The sequence below is a fragment of the Pinus tabuliformis genome, chromosome 3_2 (genome assembly GCF_031772625.1).
Source record: "Pinus tabuliformis cultivar Carrire ecotype Pingquan chromosome 3_2, CPIR1, whole genome shotgun sequence".
Taxonomy (NCBI): Eukaryota; Viridiplantae; Streptophyta; class Pinopsida; order Pinales; family Pinaceae; genus Pinus; species Pinus tabuliformis.
In genome coordinates, this window is record NC_142302.1 from 930,456,556 (window position 1) to 930,475,050 (window position 18,495).

Sequence of the window (18,495 nt, forward strand, 5' to 3'; positions counted from 1 at the left end):
TCTCGAGTGAAGTGAACCCCCCGGAAAATCCAAGTGAGTCTAGTCGAAGTCTGTTCCAGGTACAGTGGGATCTTCCCTCCACCGTCACCCTGGGTAGAACCCTAAAGATAATGGTCACTAAGGTCACCAACAGTAACAAATACACCTGGGGGAACAGTCTACGATCCGTTAGCACGCAAGGGCAGAGTATCAAGCTCAATCCCCTTGCCGGCTCCTTGACAATAATCCAAGGTTTACCGACAAGTGACCCCAGGCTCCTCGACAATAATCCGAGGTTTACCGTTTGTAGTACGTGCGTATCTGGCATCGTTCCCAATGAAGGAGGATTGATCCCCTCACTGGTTCGGACACGATCTCGTGCTTCTCCTTTAAGAGGAGCTTTCCCAGAGCATAAATGAAACAGTTGGATTTATCCTATCAGAAGATGAGCTACTTGTTTGGTTTTGTTATCTTGGAGAGTTAATTACTCTCCTACTCCAAGACACTAGCCTGATCTATATTGGTGTTTCAGAGCCCTAGTAAATAAAAAGTTACTAAGTTAATTTTACTTTAAGCGTTATTTTTTATGGCTTTTCTTTAGGACAAAAGGTAGTGGAGATGAAACTGATGGTGTGTAGACTCGACTCAAATCCACTAAAAAAGATGCACCTAAGATGATTTATACTATTTTTCTTTTTTCAATGAATTCTCTAGCTAAGAGAGTTGGAGAATGCAAAATTGATATAAAGACAACTTTCTTGGCAATGAAAATCAAAGAAACAATCTCTTTATCTTTTCCAAAGCATACAACACATGACCACTAATTATTTCACGAAAATTCCTTTCTCTTTTCAAAGACTTCAAATGCTACTAAAACAAACTTTCCTTCAAAAGAGATTTTTTGTATTTTTTTCCTATATTAACAAAGCATGTAAAACTATTTAACAAAAATCAAATTTAAAAAATCTATGACAATCAAATCAATTTTACCTAAAAGCAAATCTAAGAGAAATTCACCTAAAAGCAAATCTGATGAGGCAAAAGCCTACCAAGTATAATTCCAGGATGTTTTACTCAGTTACAATTCAACCAAGGACTCGTTCATGCAGAATCATGAACCAGTCAAAAACAAAAATCAAAATTTTTTGTTCTTTTTCTTAAGAATGAAATTCACAACTTTAACCAACAAGCTTTCTCGAAATTCCGCAAAGAGACAACACAAAGGCAGGTTTCTCACACAGGTGGATTTTATGAAAGGTCCGACTCCTAAGAAGACTGAAAAGACCAGGGAGATCCAAGGTTTTACAACTTCTAAAGCCAAAGTCACTACAGGACCAATGTAAAAATCAAACCCTAGGGCTAGAACTTCTATGAATTTCACTAAAACCCTAGATACAAATGAAACAAGCTTAGATGAAGACTTCTGACAGGTAACCAGTGGATCTGGACAGCAAAAACAAATTATAAACAAAATCTAAGAAGCAAAAAAGGAAAAATTGAAATTTTCTCAACTTTTGACAGGGTACGCAGGCAGCCTGTTTGCACAGGTGCAGGTACGCTCTGTGTACAAAGCTGCAGTGCGTACAAGTACGCACTGTGCTTAACGCAGAGGCTGCGTACTTCTAGAAAAACCAAGAAAAGTAAAATCTAACTTAACCCTAAGCTATTCCACCCAAATTCACAGTCAATCAGTCAAAAACCAGAAAGAAATCGACTTTTCTCAAATCAAAGTATCAATCAAAAGAGAAATCAATCAAATCCATGGATTCCCCAGCGGAGTCACCATTTTGTCATGTGGAAAGAGTCAATTTTGCGGACAAAACCGACCTCCCTAGAAGCTAAGGCTTTCTAGTGACAAACAAGACAATTAAGAACTATCTTTCCCTAAATATGCATTTAGAATACAAGCAATCAGGTGTTTATAACATACCTTTAGTCCAACGCTTTGTAGCAGTCCAGTCTCTCCGATCCAGATGAGCTCCTCCTTCTCTTCGAAACCTGCATTCACTAACAAGCAAACGATTACATAACACCTGAATAACTCATAAAATAAAACATATTCATCATAAAGACCAAGGAGTATATGAAACAAATTATGTATAACAACTTGTTGAGAAAAATGAACTTAATTGTATTAAGTGGAAACAAAAGAAACCATTACAACCAATGCCTTGGTGTTGTGCAGGTCCCTCCCAGGGTCCAGCAAGAGTTCTCCTTTACTTTGATCAACTCACCCACTTCCAAATGAAGCTAAGAAAGGATGGGAATCTCTCCTCTCAAGCTCTATAAGGGAGTCCTAATTTCAGCAGTATCTACCCTTAGGAATGTTCATCTTTCAACCTCCCCTCCCTCTGGCCCAATGCCTGTATTTATAGTGCTTTGGAGGAAGTTAATCAGGTCCACCATCAATGGGATAAGCCCCTCTTTGAATGGGATAGCTCCCCTCTTGATGGGATAAGTTCCTCTTTCATAGGGATACATGAACCACTTGGAGGCGCTCAATACACGTCAGACCAACTTCTAGAATGCTCTAGAATCGACCACAAGTAACTTTTTTGAAGTAAAACTCGCGCCTTTTGACCTTTACAGGGGTACGCAACCACCCCTTTACAGACAGAACGTACAAGTACGCAGGTATTGTGAACTTGGGGTGCGTACACGCAGGTAAGGTTAAGATAAACTGCGTAACCAGAGTTAATTGACTTTTAAGGACTTTCTCTCTTTCTTGAAGTTTGACATGAGGAGCAGAGGTATGAGACTGGCCAAGGAGGATAGTATGAGAGTTGATGAAGCCATACTAACTGCAAATAGTCATGGTGACAAATTTTAGTGTAACAGATCATCCATGCGAGGAAGGGGATAATGATTTTTGATTGTTATCTTATTCAGTGCTCGGTAGCCAATGCACATTCTCCACGAGCCATCTTTCTTTCTCACCAAAACAATTGGTGACCCACATGGTGATGTGCTAGGCCTGATGAACCCCTTCTCGAGCAACTCCTACACCTGATTCTTGATTTCAGCATTCTCTAAAGCAGAAAACTTGTACATTCCAATGTTAGGCAATGGAACATCTTGCTGCAAAATAATATCATTCACTATTTCCTTTTTGGGTGGCAGACCTTTAAGTTCCTAAAACAGGACATCATACTCTGAAACAATATTTTCTATGTTAGCTTGCTGCTTGGCATTACAACCCTCAAATACATTGGTTTTATCGGGTTTCTTTTCCTTTACAACCATTAGTAAGAATTCTTTGCATGAATTTATCATTCTTTTCATCTGCCCAGAATTTATGAGTATAATTATTCTTGAGCTTGTGAGCTCTTACAAAGTATTCAATTCCATCTTTAATAAGTAGATACTTGTTCTCAGATCTATAGAAAATAGCTTTTCTATCATAAAAGTAAGGACTTCCTAAAACAATTCCACATATATCCAAAGGAATTATGTCTAACTCAACCTCATCTACAAATGCTAACCCAAAATAAAACTTGAGTTTGCACTGTCTAGTCACTTGTAGTTATGCTTTATCATTCAACCATCCTAATGGGTATGGTTTCTTGTGAGGTGTAGTTGTTAATCCCAATTTCTTTACAATTGCTTCAGAAATCAATTCTACTTGTGAGCCACTATCAAACAAAGTATCAATCTTTTGATGTTTGGAAATAACTCGAATATGGAAAAGATCATGTCTTTTTCTCTCATGTTCTTCATCAATAATAGTTTGAGCAGACTTGCTAGTAGATGCTTCAGAATTCTTACCTTTTATACCTGTGGCTGCAATGATTGTTTCATCTCCCGAGTCTGACCCCAAATATTTCTGAATAGCTGCAACAGTCTTCTTCTTCTTGCCCTCGGACTTCTTAGGTCTCAGCTCTGGATGCAGAATCCAATAGTTCTCATCATCATGCCCCTCCTTTTTACAGTGAGTGCATGAAGCTTTGCCTTTCTGTGCAGTGTTAGCCTTCCTTTCTTTCCACTTTTGCTTTCTTTTCTCCTTGCTCTTGCTTGCAATGGGTTGGGATGGTCCCCCAACTTCTCGATTTCCATTCTTTCCTCTAGCTTCTAGATGAGTAACTTGTACAGGTACCTCATCTATACTAGTGGGATTAAACATGAGGATGGTATGCCTCATGTAGCTGTGTAGACCACCAATGTACTTCAAAAGAGTCTCTGGTGAGTCTAATGAGATCCATAGAATCAATGCTCTCTTTCTGAATTCTTGAGTGCACCCTTGCACACTTTGCCTTTCAACTGCCGAAGAGTTTGCCAACTCATCGTGGCTTGTTGCATGTAGGCCAATGGATAGAACTGCTTCTTAATTGCAGAAACAAAGTCACTCCAGACAGAGATAGTCTTACCATGTCTTTTCATGTCAGCTTGGGTTCTGCCTTCCCACCAAACCAAGGCAGTGCCTCCTAGGCATAGGCTTGCCAGTTGAATTTTGCTCTTGTCTGAGTCGATGTTTTTCACTCTGCAATACACATCAATTTGTCTAATCCAATTGTCTAACTTTTCAGCATTTAGCTCTCCATCATATATAGGCAAATCAAATTTAACATCTAGCTTGATCAAAGATACTTTCTTAATATGCACAGGGCTATTAGGAGGTGTGAGAAAGCTTTCCTATTTCCCTTTTCCTTTTGAGTGGTCATGGGAATGAGACTCATCTTCTTCTTTGTCTTGCTTAGAACCTGATGAATCTTCATCCTTATGCTTTCTAAAGTCCCTATACATTTCTTCTACCATAGACTTTATAGCTAGGAAACTCTCTTTGAATTGAGGGTCTAGCCCCATAGAACCTTCCTTTGACATTGTCTTCCGAGGATAGACTCTCCCAATTTCAGGATTAGTTTTGACCAACTCTCCTTCTCCTAATTTGAGCTTTGATCTAGTGAGCATTCAACAGCTAAAACCAACACAAGCTTGTCTAACCTTACAGCCTAGAGCTCTGATATCACTTGATCTGATAATCACCTATGAGTGACCTCAGTTAAAGATTTATTAAATGAAGGTATTACAGACTCATACGTTGGTGTGTGTGTCTATGCTATTTAAGCACGGGTCGATCAGATTGCAAATACACAGACACTTGAAATGGAAAACAGCAGAGAAACGCAGTAAGAAAATACAAGAACACAAAAATTTAATAATGAGTTCACCCTATCCTCCAGGGCTACATCTCCAGTCCAGCTTTCAGTGGTGGCCTTATTTTATTATGTCTTGAAGCAGAGAATTACAATGAAGGAGCTCAATGTGAGTCTCCTGAAACGGAATTTGCTTGGCAGGGTGGTTCTTGGATGCCCCAAGCCACTAGAGTACACAAACTCTTTTCCTTACCAGCTCTATGACCTTCTAGTCTACAATGGAGAGAACCCAATGTGGTGCTCAGTCTGGACAGATCCTCTCTAGGATGGCTTAAATCTCTCAAGTTCTCTGGTGCTTGATGCTGCCTTCGGTCAGCTCGACCCTCTGTCTTCCGTTCTGCTGTTGCTTCACTATCTTTCTTCTCTCTGTTCTTCCTTTCTGTGTTCCGTCCTCCTCTCGGGGTTCTGGTGTCTTTTTCTTTCTTTCTCGGTGTCCATTTTGTTCTCTGTTCATGGCTTAAAACCATTCATACCCATGGCTCTTCGATTCCTCTTCCACTTCTCGTTAGATTGCCTGCTACAGTTTCACTTGGAGTTCCCTGTTCGGCGTCATCATTAGGCTCACAGGGAGTGGCGACATGTCCTCCTGCAGCTGCACCAATTCGCTTCGTCGGTTTAGTTTTTCTGTTACGTTATGGAATGATTCTTCTACCACCTTGGCAGTCAAATCGGACGTCGAATCTTTACAAATTGCGGCTTAATCCCCCGTTGATTCCGCTTTCTCCATCAGGCATGATCTCAGCCGTTAGATGTGGAGCCCCCAGATCCAATGCCGTTCACTTGTCCCACATGGTTGACTTGCTTGACCATTAGCATGTGATGAGTGGTGGTTTTCTCTCTCCTTCGCTTGCTATGCGTCGACTGCTGAGTAGGATCGCTCCATTTTCGCCAATTTCGCTTACCGTTTGAGGGTGCCCCGAATCAATACCGCCGGTTTTCGAAGCGCGGGTCCTACCTTTAGCGCTTAGCTATTTGTCCCATGGTTTTCCAGCTCCCACGCGACCGCTGTGCTCGAGGATTCTCCAATTTGGGGCTTTTCGCCCATCAATGTGTGATTAGCCCTAATTGTGCATCAAAAACTACCTCTGTTTCCCGCTTAGGGCCTCTAGGGGCTAAATTTTCCTCCTTGTAGTCTCCAAGCACCTCGGTCAACACGCTTTGACCGAGGTCCTCGTCGTTCCACACTGGCTACCATTGCCACTAGTTTAGAGGTGGTTTTGATCGCTGTTGTAGATTCTTTGAAGTCTGTCCTGACCTGGTACAACCATGGCTTTGTTTAATCTCTCTTTATGGATCCAATTCGGATCAATAGGATAGTCCACCAAAGTGATATCCAAAATGTTCCCTGAAACTCCTCTCAGAAACACTAGATGAATCTAAGATATGTACTAGGGAAAGACCTTATTGTGGCATCCAAAATTGTGTCTTCCTATACTGCAGATTTCAGACCCTTGTACCCATCCGAAAACTCAGAGCATCCGAGTTCCTATATTTCCCTTTTGCCTTGACCCTACTTGGGTATATATAGTTGTTGCATCTCCCTAAATAAGCCGACGTGTCATTAAATATATTTTGAGGTCGACATGACTACCTTCTTTCAACGTTTTTCTTGTAGACTTATTTGAGCTTGTCTAGGAGGATTGTGCTTGTCTTGGAGAGCCTTTTAGTCAAGTATATATATTTATGCATCTGCTCAAGAAGATCTCTTTACATATCTTTGACTCTTTGACTTTCCTAAACCTATGGAATGAGCAAGGAATTCATTCTTATAGTTTACAAAAATAATATTTGTGTTTACTTGACAAGTACAAATATCAAAGTTATATTTTCTAAATACCGAACCTAGTTATACTTTCTTCAACATTCCCTCTTAACTAGGGAGGTATTTATAATGGTACTTGGTCATTCTCAATCTGAATAATTTCTCATAAGAAGAATGGAATTGGTAACCCATCTGTTATAGCGTCATAGTAACCAACATTGTTTATAGAAAGGCCTTGACTAACAACTCTATATCTCACAAGATTAGATCATAATGTTGGCGAGACCAATGATTTATAGACACCTTTATCATTGTCTCTTGAGGTACATACCCACCCGAGTGTTCATTGAGTATGACCTTATAGGACTATTCTTAACTTGGGTTCCCAACCCTCAAAGAATATCGATCCTCTTGCCTACTCTTATCTTGGATGCCCTACACATCCTCAAAGAACATCAGATGCCAGATGATTACCCAACCCTCCATTCTTTCTTCCAAGGTGAAGACAATAATGTTGTATATATCATGTGTCTACATTTCCATTCATGGTCTTCACCTAGACTTACGGTTGTCAGTCTTGGTCTAGTGAATGTCACATGAAATAGAAAAACACAATTGTCACTCCTTTTTAATCAGGGGAGATCTAATCCAAGCTCCCTCTTGATCAGGGACCTGTCAGATCTCCCTCTTGGAAAGGGACTCGCTTATACATCAACAACTTCTCCCTGGGCCCTTCAACTACTTGATCAACTTCTCTCCTTGATGTCATGAAAGTTAGTTGAGATTCTTTCTTGAAGGGTAATAGTCATCGATCACTTTCCTCCTTAGTTCATAATGTCATTCCTTTCTTCATGGAAAGTGGCCTTCTTCATATCTAAAACCCTCGTCATATCACTACTTCTCTCTCATCATGCTTCTTCCATTCATCACATGAATGGTATTTTTACTTGTACCCCTGCATGAATTTATCCAGATATTATTCAAGAAATAAAATATATCATTAAATAAAATCATACCTTACTAGGTGGCTCTTCAACATGACATATTTCTGTAGGTATCGACATCCTAAATCCATGTTGGCACATCTCCCAAAGATATCCATTGTCAAGGGTCTACATTTTTTTCATTAGAGTCTTCATATATTTCTGGGAGATTTTCTAGTCAAGTTTTCTTGATATTTTGGATGTTGATTGCCTTCATCAGGGTTGCATATCTCACAATCTCTTCCTTTCTTACACATTCCATTCCCAGGTGCATTTTAATCAGAGTTTCTTAGTTGTGATCAGCCACCTCATACTTCATATGAGGACATATTGTGTTGATTTCATCTAGTGTGTCTTATGCCTTCCTGTTACACTAAAAAATGTCACCATGGCTATTTACAGTTAGTATGGCTCTATCAACAGTCATGCTATCCTCTTAGGCAAGTCTTATGCCTCTGCTCTCCATGTCAAACTGCAAAAAGAGAGAAAGTTTTTACAAATGTATTTATCTCTGGGTACGTAGGTTCTCTCAACCTTACCTGTGGGTACGCACTCAATGTTCACAAAAGCTGCGTCTCTGGACGCTCTGTATGTAAAGGGGCAGGTGCGTCCCCCTGTAAAGGTCAAAATGCGCAAGTTTCATCTTTAAAAAGTTACTTGTGGTCATTTCTAGAGCATTCTAGAAGGTTGTTCGACGTGTATTGAGCGCCTCCAGATGGTTCATGTACCCCTACCAAAGAGGAACTTATCCCATCAATAAGGGAGCTATCCCATCCAAAGAGGGGATTATCCCATTGATGGTGGACCTGATTAACTTCCTCTTGAGCACTATAAATATAGGCATTGGGCCAGAAGGAGGGGAGGTTGGAAGCTATACATTTCTAAGGGTAAATGCTGCAGGAATTAGGACTCCCATTTAGAAGCTTGTGAGGAGAGATTGCCATCTTTGCTTGTTCTATTTGGAAGTGGGTGAGCTTTGTCAAAGTAAAGGAGAACTCTTGATGGACCCTGGGAGGGACTTGCACAACACCAAGGCTCAGGTTGTATTTGTTCCTTTTGTTACCTATTAATGCAAATGAGTCCATTCTTCTCAATAACTTGTTATTTATGAGTTGTTTCATGTACTCCTTGGTCTATGTGTTAAATATGTTTTATTTTATGAGATTATCAAGTGCTATTTAATCGTTTGATTGTTAGTGGATGCAGGTTTCAAAGTGAAGGAGGAGCTCATCCAGATCAGCGGAGCTGGACTGCTACAACAGCGTTGGATTACAGGTAGGATCTAAACACTTGATTTCTTATATAGTAAATGCATGTTTAGAGAAGGATTGCTCTTGTTTGTCTTGTTTTTCACTAGAGAGTCTTAGGCTCCTAGGGAGGTTGGTTGTGTCCACACAATCGACTCTTTCCGCCTGACAAATTGGCAACTCCGCTGGGGACTCCATTGATGTGAAAGTCTTTTCCTTTGTATGAACTTTGCTCTGAGAAAATTGGTTTATTTTTCTGGTTTTGGCTCTGTGACTTTGTTTTTGGGTGGGTTAGCTTAGGGTTAGATTCATTTTAGTTTTTCTTGAATTTTCCAGTAGGACGCACCCTCTGAGTATTGCACAGTGCGTCCCTGGACGCACTGTCGCTGTGTGCACAGAGTGGGCCCGCACCTGTTTTAACGGGTTGCCTGCGTCCCCTGCTAAAATTTGAGAAAATTCCATTTTTTGCATTTTTTCTCTTAGATTTTGCTTTTTCTCAGTTTTTACTGCCCAGATTCATTAGTCTCTTGTCAAAGATCTTCACCTGAACTTGTTTTGATAGCATTGAGTGTTTTAGTGGATTTCATAGAAGTTTAAGCCCTAGGGTTTGATTTTTGAGTAGGTCTTGTAGTGACTTTGGCGGTAGAAGTTGTCAAGCCTTAGATCTCTCTGGTTTTGTCAGCATTCTTAGAAGTCATACCTGTCATAAAGTCTACCTGTGAGAGCAACTTACCATTGAGTTGTCTCTTTGGCAAATTTCGAAGTGCTTGTTGATTGAGTATTGAATTCCATTTTACAAAAAGAACAAAAAGATTTGAGTTTTGTTTTGACTAGTCTTTTGATTCTGCATTAGCTGGTCCTTGATTTGATTTTGGTCAAGTAAAACAACCTAGAATCATCTTTGTAGGCTTTTGCCTCGTTAGGTTTGCTTAGAGTAATTTCCTTTTTGATTTGCTTGTGAGTCAAGTTTTCATAGATTTTATAGCTTTTAAGATTGATTTTTGTTAAAATAGATTTATATGCTTTATTAAATAGAGAAAATACAAAAACATCTCCTTTGAAAAGTTTTGTTTCAAGTAGCTTTGAAAAGTTTTGAAAGAAAAAGAGTTTTTCGTGCACGTAAGGAGTGGTCATGTTTGTATGCTTGGAAAGATAAAAAGAATTGTTTCTTTGATTGTCTTTACTAAGAAAGTTGTTTTCTATAAAATTTGCATCTCTCAACTCTCTTAGTTAGGAATTTCATTGAAAAAAGGAAAGTAGCGTAAATCATCTTAGGTGCATCTTTGTAGTGGTTTGAGTCGAGTCTACACACCATTGGTTTCACTTCCGCTACCTTTTGTCTTTAAGAAAAACCATAAAATTAACGCTTAAAGTAAAATCGACATAGTAACTTTTATTTACTAGGGCTCTGAAACACCAATTTAGATCAGGCTAGTGTCTTGGAGTAGGAGAGTAATTAACTCTCCAAGACAACAAAACCAAACAAGTAGCTTATCTTGTGATAGAATAAATCCAATTGTCTCATTTGTACTCTGGGAAAGCTCCTCTTAAAGGAGAAGCACGAGCTCGTGTCCGAACCAGTGAGGGGATCAATCCCCCCTCGTTGGGAACGACGCCAGACACGCACGTATTACAAACGGTAAACCTCGGATTAACCATTGTCGAGGAGCCAGGGGTCACTTGTCGGTAAACCTTGGATTATTGTCAAGGACCCGGCAAGGGGATTGAGCTTGATACTCTGCCCTTGCGTGCTGTCGGAGTGTAGACTGTTCCCCCAGGTGCATTTGTTGCGGTTGGTAACCTTAGTGACCATTATCTTTAGGATTCTACCGAGGTGACGGTGGAGGGAAGATCCCACTGTACCTGGAGCAGACGTCGGCTAGACTCACTTGGATTTTCCGGGGGGTTCACTTCACTCGAGACGGTTAAAGTGGAGGAACTTGTGCCGGTCTATTCATTAAGCAGGTTGCCGGGGTAACTGTTCCACCCGCCACTTCTGTACTGAATCCGGCGATGTTGGGTTTCATCACCAACTAGCGCTTTCGGTCTGGAAGGCTACTGTTTGTGCTTGGTTTGACGCCCTAGATTCTTTAGGCGTGTGATTCAAATTTGTTTGGTTCTTTAGAGACTTTAGGTGGTTTGATTTGAAATTTTACTTTGTTTTCGTGTGTAGTAGTTAAAAGTTTTTAGCTGTGGCGGAATTACCGAGACAGTCCCGTAGACTTCGGGGCAAGTCACCTGAGATTGTTACCGGAACAGATTTGTTGAGGAAACTCCGTAGATCGCGGGGTGGATCTCCTGAAGACGTTCCGGGTCAGTACGAAGGGTTGAAGGTCCTTGTAACTCCTCCTAGTGGCAGTAGAGTAGGTTCACCTGAAGAAGGAGAATCTTCCTTGGTAGTCCATCCAGATTACCAAAGTCTAGAGACAGGTTATAATCCCGAAGCTGTTACAGTTTCTGAGCTTGTTGGTAGTTTTTCGTCTGCTAGTGATACAGGCGAAGAACCTGAAATATCTGAACCTGTTACTCCGACTTCTAGTGTTCCAGATTCACCGAGAATAGAACGAGTTATCACCGAAAATCTTCCTACTGGTTTGATTGCTATCGAAGAACTTGCTCCAGAGGAAGAAATAGGCGTCTCTAACCTTGAAGATCAACTTACTATTGATCTAAGGGAGCGTGAATCCATCTTTTACAGTCCTCCTAGAAGTACTACTTGGTACCTTTCGTTAACCAATTATTTAGACAACTCAGGGGTAGGTTTTTCTACACCTCGTACTCCTTTTCCACCTGGAGGTATTTATACTCCTGTAAATATGTCTGGTCAGTCGTCCGTGTTTACTCAAAGTCCTGAATCTTTCTTACACGGCGGTCCTTCTGTTCCCACCGGGTATCAATCACTTTCTGGTACCTTTGCGGGGGCATCTCCTCAACCCGTTGATCATGGGTTATTAGCTGGAAACAGTGGTAATATACCATTGGGTGTAGGAGACATTTACATGATGTCAGGTTCAGTTCCCGTTTCCCAACCTCAAGGTGGCCAATTACCGCCTGGGGGGCAACCTCAGTTAACGCCTGGGGGGCAACCTCAAGGTACACAAATCGTGTCTGGGGGGCAACCTCAAGGTCAGTATGCACCTATGGTGCAATACATGCCTCAAGGTCAACCCCAGCCTCAATATGTACCCCAGGGTCAACCTCAGTATCAATATCAACCTCAAGGATGGCAACCTCAAGGATGGCAACCCCAAGGGTATCAACCTCAAGGGTACCAACCTCAAGGTCAAGGTCAACCCCAGTATCCGTATTTACCTCAAGGTTATCAACCTCAAGGTCAATACTCGAGTCAAGGTTATCAACCACCTCAAGGTCAGTCATATGTTCCAAGTATGGGAACTGCACCTTACAATTATCAATCCTATCCTCAATCCGGTTATGGATCTCAGTATCCTCAACCTGTTACGGGTCAATACCCCGGAATGTTAGTGTGGGATCCATCACAGGGTCAACAGGTGTTGCAGCCAAGTATACAGTTGGTACCTCAAGCTGGACAACCCGTAGTTTCTGGTCCACCCCAGCAACCGCAACCTGTCCAGTCAAATGTTCAAACTTCTGTAACTTCGGTAGTTACTCAGCCGCCAATTGCACCTAGTACTCCATCTCAAACGGCTGCTGCAACTACCGCTACATCTACCACACTTACTTCTGGAGTATCGACAGCTCCGGTTTCTACTGTCTCTGCAACCACTCCTCAGACATCTTTACCGTTGTCTGGATCTACGATTCAAACCACGGTCCAGATGCCTACAGGTCAGCCTGGTATAAGTACGGTTGTCACTACTCAACCTCAATTTGTTCATCAACCGTACCAGGGACAGTACCAACCTGGGCAAGCTGTCCAACAGCCGGTTTACCAGTATCAACCGTATCCTGGGTACACTTATCAACAACCTCAACAACCCCAGTACGGTCCGGTTAATCCTGGTTTTCCAGGAGGATATAATATCCCAAATGCGACTCCTGTTCCTAGTTATCCTGGATATCCTCCTCCTGGGACTGGTCTTGTGACCCAGAGTTTTAGAGATCCTAACCGGCAGTTACCGTTTATCGCAACTTTGGATTTACCAGACTTGACGCGCCTAACGAATGATCCAATTCAATATCTTCAGTTCTGGCCGCCAATGCCAAATAAGTTGCCCAGTGATATACCCAAGTTCGAAGGTAAGTCTGGAGAGGATCCGTCCAATCATGTGATGACTTACCACCTCTGGTGTGCTTCAAATTCTATCTCGGATGATTCGATCCGCTTACGTCTTTTCCAGCGTACACTCATTGGTCTCGCGGCCAAGTGGTACATTGAGTTACCACGGGCCTCTTTTTACAATTTTAGCCAGTTAGCTACCTCGTTCTTAACTCACTTTCAGTTGCCGGTCAGATACGATAATGGCACGGAGTTATTAACTTCACTAAAACAATCAACGTCCACGTATATTTCTGATCACATTCATGAGTGGAGACGTCGAAGAAGGTTAGTGAAAGTTTTTATCCCGGACCAAATCTTAGCTGAATGGTTTGTTAAATCATTATTACCGAAGATTACTGAAGATGTAGCTAAGGCCGGAGTAGTTACTGAGGAGCAAGTCATTGCTCAGGCGCAATACCTTGACTTAGTTTATACTCAGTCGGGTACGTTACACGAGAAGATTCCAGATCTTCCAAAGTCGAATCAAATCGCTGCTGCTCCTTCGGGATCTCATGCCGCTGATGGTATGATTGGTATCGTGAATACAAAGAGCAAGAAGAAGTCTTCCAAGGCTTCAACTACTCCTATTATCACTTTGCCTGATTCCCCGACAGGAGAGTCTTCTCCTGAACTTACCGCCGATATTCACGCTGTAGAGTCATCTACGGCCAAATCAAAAAACGGTGGAAAGAAGAAAGGAAAGAAGAAGGCTAAAGCAGACAAGGCTCCGAAGGAGAAAACGGAAAAGTCGAAAACCAATGACGAAAAGCGCAAACCTCGATATCCTTGTCTTATTTGTGAAGAGGATCATTTTACGAGAGATTGCCCTCATCGGGCCGAGGTTGTGAAAATAGTCAAAGGTTCTCCCACTCCTGCTGTGTTAAAAAATCCATTTCCGGAGCAGGAGAATAAGATGATAGGTTCTTCCTCGAATGCCAGTGAAGAACCCATTTTGATGATGTCTCATGTGAGGATTGCGACTCGATCGCAAGATTATGGTAGTAAGAATCCTGTTGATGGTAAGGAAGCAGAATCTTCTCACTCTAACCCATCAACCTCAGCTCCTGGTTCCGATCCACTACAGATCGAAAAACCTAACCCGGACTTAGTAATTAAACCGCCCGCCAAGGGTGTACTTCGAAGGTCTGCTTTCAATCCACATGCGAGAGCAGCCCAGAATTACAACATTGTTGAGGACTTAGCTGTTTCACCCTCAGCAATGTCGGCTTTAGAAGTGCTGCAATCATGCCCAGCACAACGAAAATTACTTTTGTCGGCTATCGGAGCTGTTGATGTTCAGGACCCGAACCTGATAATCTTCGATCTAGAAAATAGTACACCGCGTCTCCCCCATCAAATGGCTTTCCAAATTCCAGTGATAGTCAAAAACAGGCCTATTCATCGGACTGTGATTGATGAGGGAGCTTCTACGTGTATTATGTCGATTCAATGTTGGAGATCGCTTGGTTCTCCTTCGTTGAACCAATCCCCCACCATCCTTAAGGCCTTTGATGGCCGTGGGTTCCGTCCGTTTGGTATTCTACAGGAATTGCCTATAGGGGTAGAAGGTAAAACCGTTAGTCTGGATGTGGAGGTGGTTGATGCCCCTCTAGACTACAACCTTCTTTTGGGTCGAAGTTGGTCATATGCTATGACAGCGGTCGTTTCATCGGTCTTCAGAGTAATTAAGTTTCCATATAACGGTAAGATCGTGACTATTGATCAGCTGACATACTTTTCATCCGACCCAGCCTCTTCAGAGAGTATCCAGCATGTCGGTAAGACGACAATCCCTTATAGGGACGTTGGCGTAGGTTTAGTTAAAGATTCCGGTTTACTGGGAACTTTTCCTTTCCCTCCAATCAACGCAGACCTTCATTTGCATCAATTCATATGATTACATCAGAAAACATTATTTATGATGATCCTTGGATTGTCCCATCTGAATCTGAGATAGACTCATTCGGTGATGCTATGCCTTTGAGTCCATATGAAATTGCTTATGAAGCCGTCATGTCTTTTACCGACTCGCGTTCAACCCAAATCGACCAAATGAATGTGGTCAGTGAAGAATCACTTTTCACCTCAACCTTAGAACGGATAGCGTTTCCCGAAGTCGTGTCATCTGACGAACAACTTCGCGAAATCCTAAGTGTAGACGATCTACCATGGGAAGATCTCCATCACAGATCTTCGTTTTTACCTAAGGATGATGCTTTTGAAAATGATTTTTCATCTATCTTTACCGCTGAATATGTCAAAGACGCTCAGAATCCAACGAAACATTCTGATTCAGAGTTGAATTTAGGGAATATTTCTCGCACTATTCCCATTGATATTTCAGTGAAGCCCGGAATTGAGGAAAACATTCATATAGGTGCCGCATGTACAGAAGATGAAATCCAAACTTACAAGGCCCTATTCCAAGAATTCCGCGATGTGTTTGCCTGGTCTTACGAGGAAATGCCAGGAATCGATCCTGCCATTGTTGTTCATGAAATAAAGACCTACCCGGATGCTAAACCCGTCCGGCAACGGTTGCGTCAGATTCACCCTCGGAAAGCGGCTGCGATTAAAGCAGAAGTCGAAAAGCTGTTGAAAGCAGGTTTCATTTATCCGATCCCGTTAACGGATTGGGTATCGAATATTGTTCCGGTCAACAAGAAACAAGGAACAATAAGAATCTGTATCGACTATAGGGATATAAATCGAGCTTGTCCAAAAGACAACTATCCTACGCCTTATATCGATCAAATTATTGATGATTGTGCCGGAAGTGAAATGTTTTCCTTTATGGATGGTTTTTCGGGCTATAATCAAATCAATATTCTACCTGCCGACCAACCAAAAACGGCATTCATTTGTCCATGGGGGACATTTGCTTATTGCAAATTACCTTTTGGGCTTAAGAATGCCGGGGCCACTTTTCAACGGGCGATGTCTTATGCATTTCATGACATCAAGCACATTGTGCAACCGTATCTCGATGATTTGCCTGCTCATTCTTTACATCGAGCTGATCACCTTGTCCACTTACGAGCAATCTTTATGAGGTGTAGGCATTATCGAATTCGGTTGAATCCCCACAAGTGTGTTTTCTGTATAGAGACGGGTCGATTGCTGGGATTTGTTGTTTCAAAAGCCGGCATTCGCGTCGATCCCTCGAAGGTCGAAGCTATCATCAAATTGCCTCCTCCTTCGAGTTTGCGCCAACTCCAAAGTTTGCAAGGGAAAGCGAACTTTTTACGCCGATTCATTCCAAACTACGCCGAGGTCACTAAAGGTTTTACACGGTTGTTGAAACAGAACGCTCAATTCTTTTGGGACGAGATTGCCCAACAATCTTTTGATGCACTTAAACACGCGTTGACCCATGCACCGTTGTTGCATCCTCCCAACTACAACCAGGACTACTTCTTATACCTCGCAGCTTCGCATTCCACCATTGGAATGGTGTTAGTTCAAGAAGATGAATTCGGAGCGGAACATGTGATATATTATCTTAGTAGGACCTTAAACCCCACTGAGCTAAAATATTCGCATGTGGAGAAATTGGCCCTGGCAGCCGTTCAAGCTGTCCAGCGTTTTCGTCACTACATTCTTCTCCGTAAAACTACAGTTATTTCGGATTGCAACCCTATGATTTATATTTTGACAAAACAACTGCTAGGGGGCAAGTACTCTAAATGGATCGTTATCCTGCAAGAGTTCGACTTGGAGTTTGAGAAGTCCAAGTCTAAGAAATCCTTAGTTTTTGCGGAATTGATGTGTGATTTCCCGCGTGCTGACACAGAGACTGTGGCAGAGGAGTCCATTGCGGACGAATCTTTGTTTCTTATCAGTACTTTAGATCCGTGGTACGGGGATATAATCATCTATCTCCAAACCCAAACCTTTCGGCCTGAAGCTTCAAAGTCGGAACGTCGAAAAATTCGGTTTCAATCCCCAGCAAATACAAAATTATTGGAGATACACTTTATCGCCGGGGGGCAGACTTAGTTTTTCGACGTTGTTTAACTCACGAAGAGGCTGAGAGGGTTTTGAATGATTGTCACTCTGGAGCATGTGGCGGTCATATGTCTGGGTATGCCACAGCTCAGAAGGTGTTGCGCGCTGGCTACTTCTGGCCTCTATGTTTAAAGATTGTATCATTGCAGTCCGAAAGTGCCACAACTGTCAAGTGTTTGATCGCAAGATGCGCGCACCACCTGCTCCTCTCCACCCTATAATTGCCGTTGGTCCATTCGCCAAATGGGGTATCGATTTTATTACTTGTAACCCTCACTCGGCCGGGGGGCATGCGTATATCATCCTCGCGGTTGATTATTTTACTAAATGGGCCGAGGCGATGCCTACATTCGACGCAAGCGGCAAAACAGCTGCAGTTTTCGTATTCAATCATATTATAACTAGGTTTGGTGTCCCACAAGCAATCATTACTGACCATGGGAGCCATTTTCGAAACATCATGATGACTGAGCTTACAAGCCAGCTTGGTTTGCGCCACGATAGCTCTACTCCTTATTATCCGCAAGCCAACGGTTTGGTTGAGTCTATCAACAAAGTTCTGGTTATCATGATCCGACGAACCATTGGTATTCATCGGTCGAATTGGCACAACATGTTATTTTCAGCGCTATGGGCATACCGAACCTCAGTGAAAACTTCAACAGGGTTCACTCCTTTCCAGCTAGTTTATGGCTTGGAAGCTGTGTTACCCATTGAATGCGAAATCCCATCACTTCAAATGGCTGTCGAATTACTTCCAGCTACTTCCGAAGAGGAGAAACGTTTATTGTACTTAGCTAAATTAGATGAGACTCGACGTGACGCTGCATTGGCAATCGAGACTCACGCGAAGCGAATGAAAGCTCAGTATGATAGAAATGTGACCCCTCGAAGTTTTTCGGAGGAGACCTAGTGCTATTATATGATCAAGCTAACGATAAGCTAGGTGCTGGAAAATTCGTTCCTATGTGGCATGGACCCTACATTGTAAAGCGAAAGCTAGCAAAAGGGGCTTATGAGCTGGTAGATTTTGATGGGGACTCTTTGGGTAAACCCAGAAATGGACTTTACCTAAAGAGGTATTATGCTTAAATGGTGGGTATGGAGAATTTTTAGTTAGGTT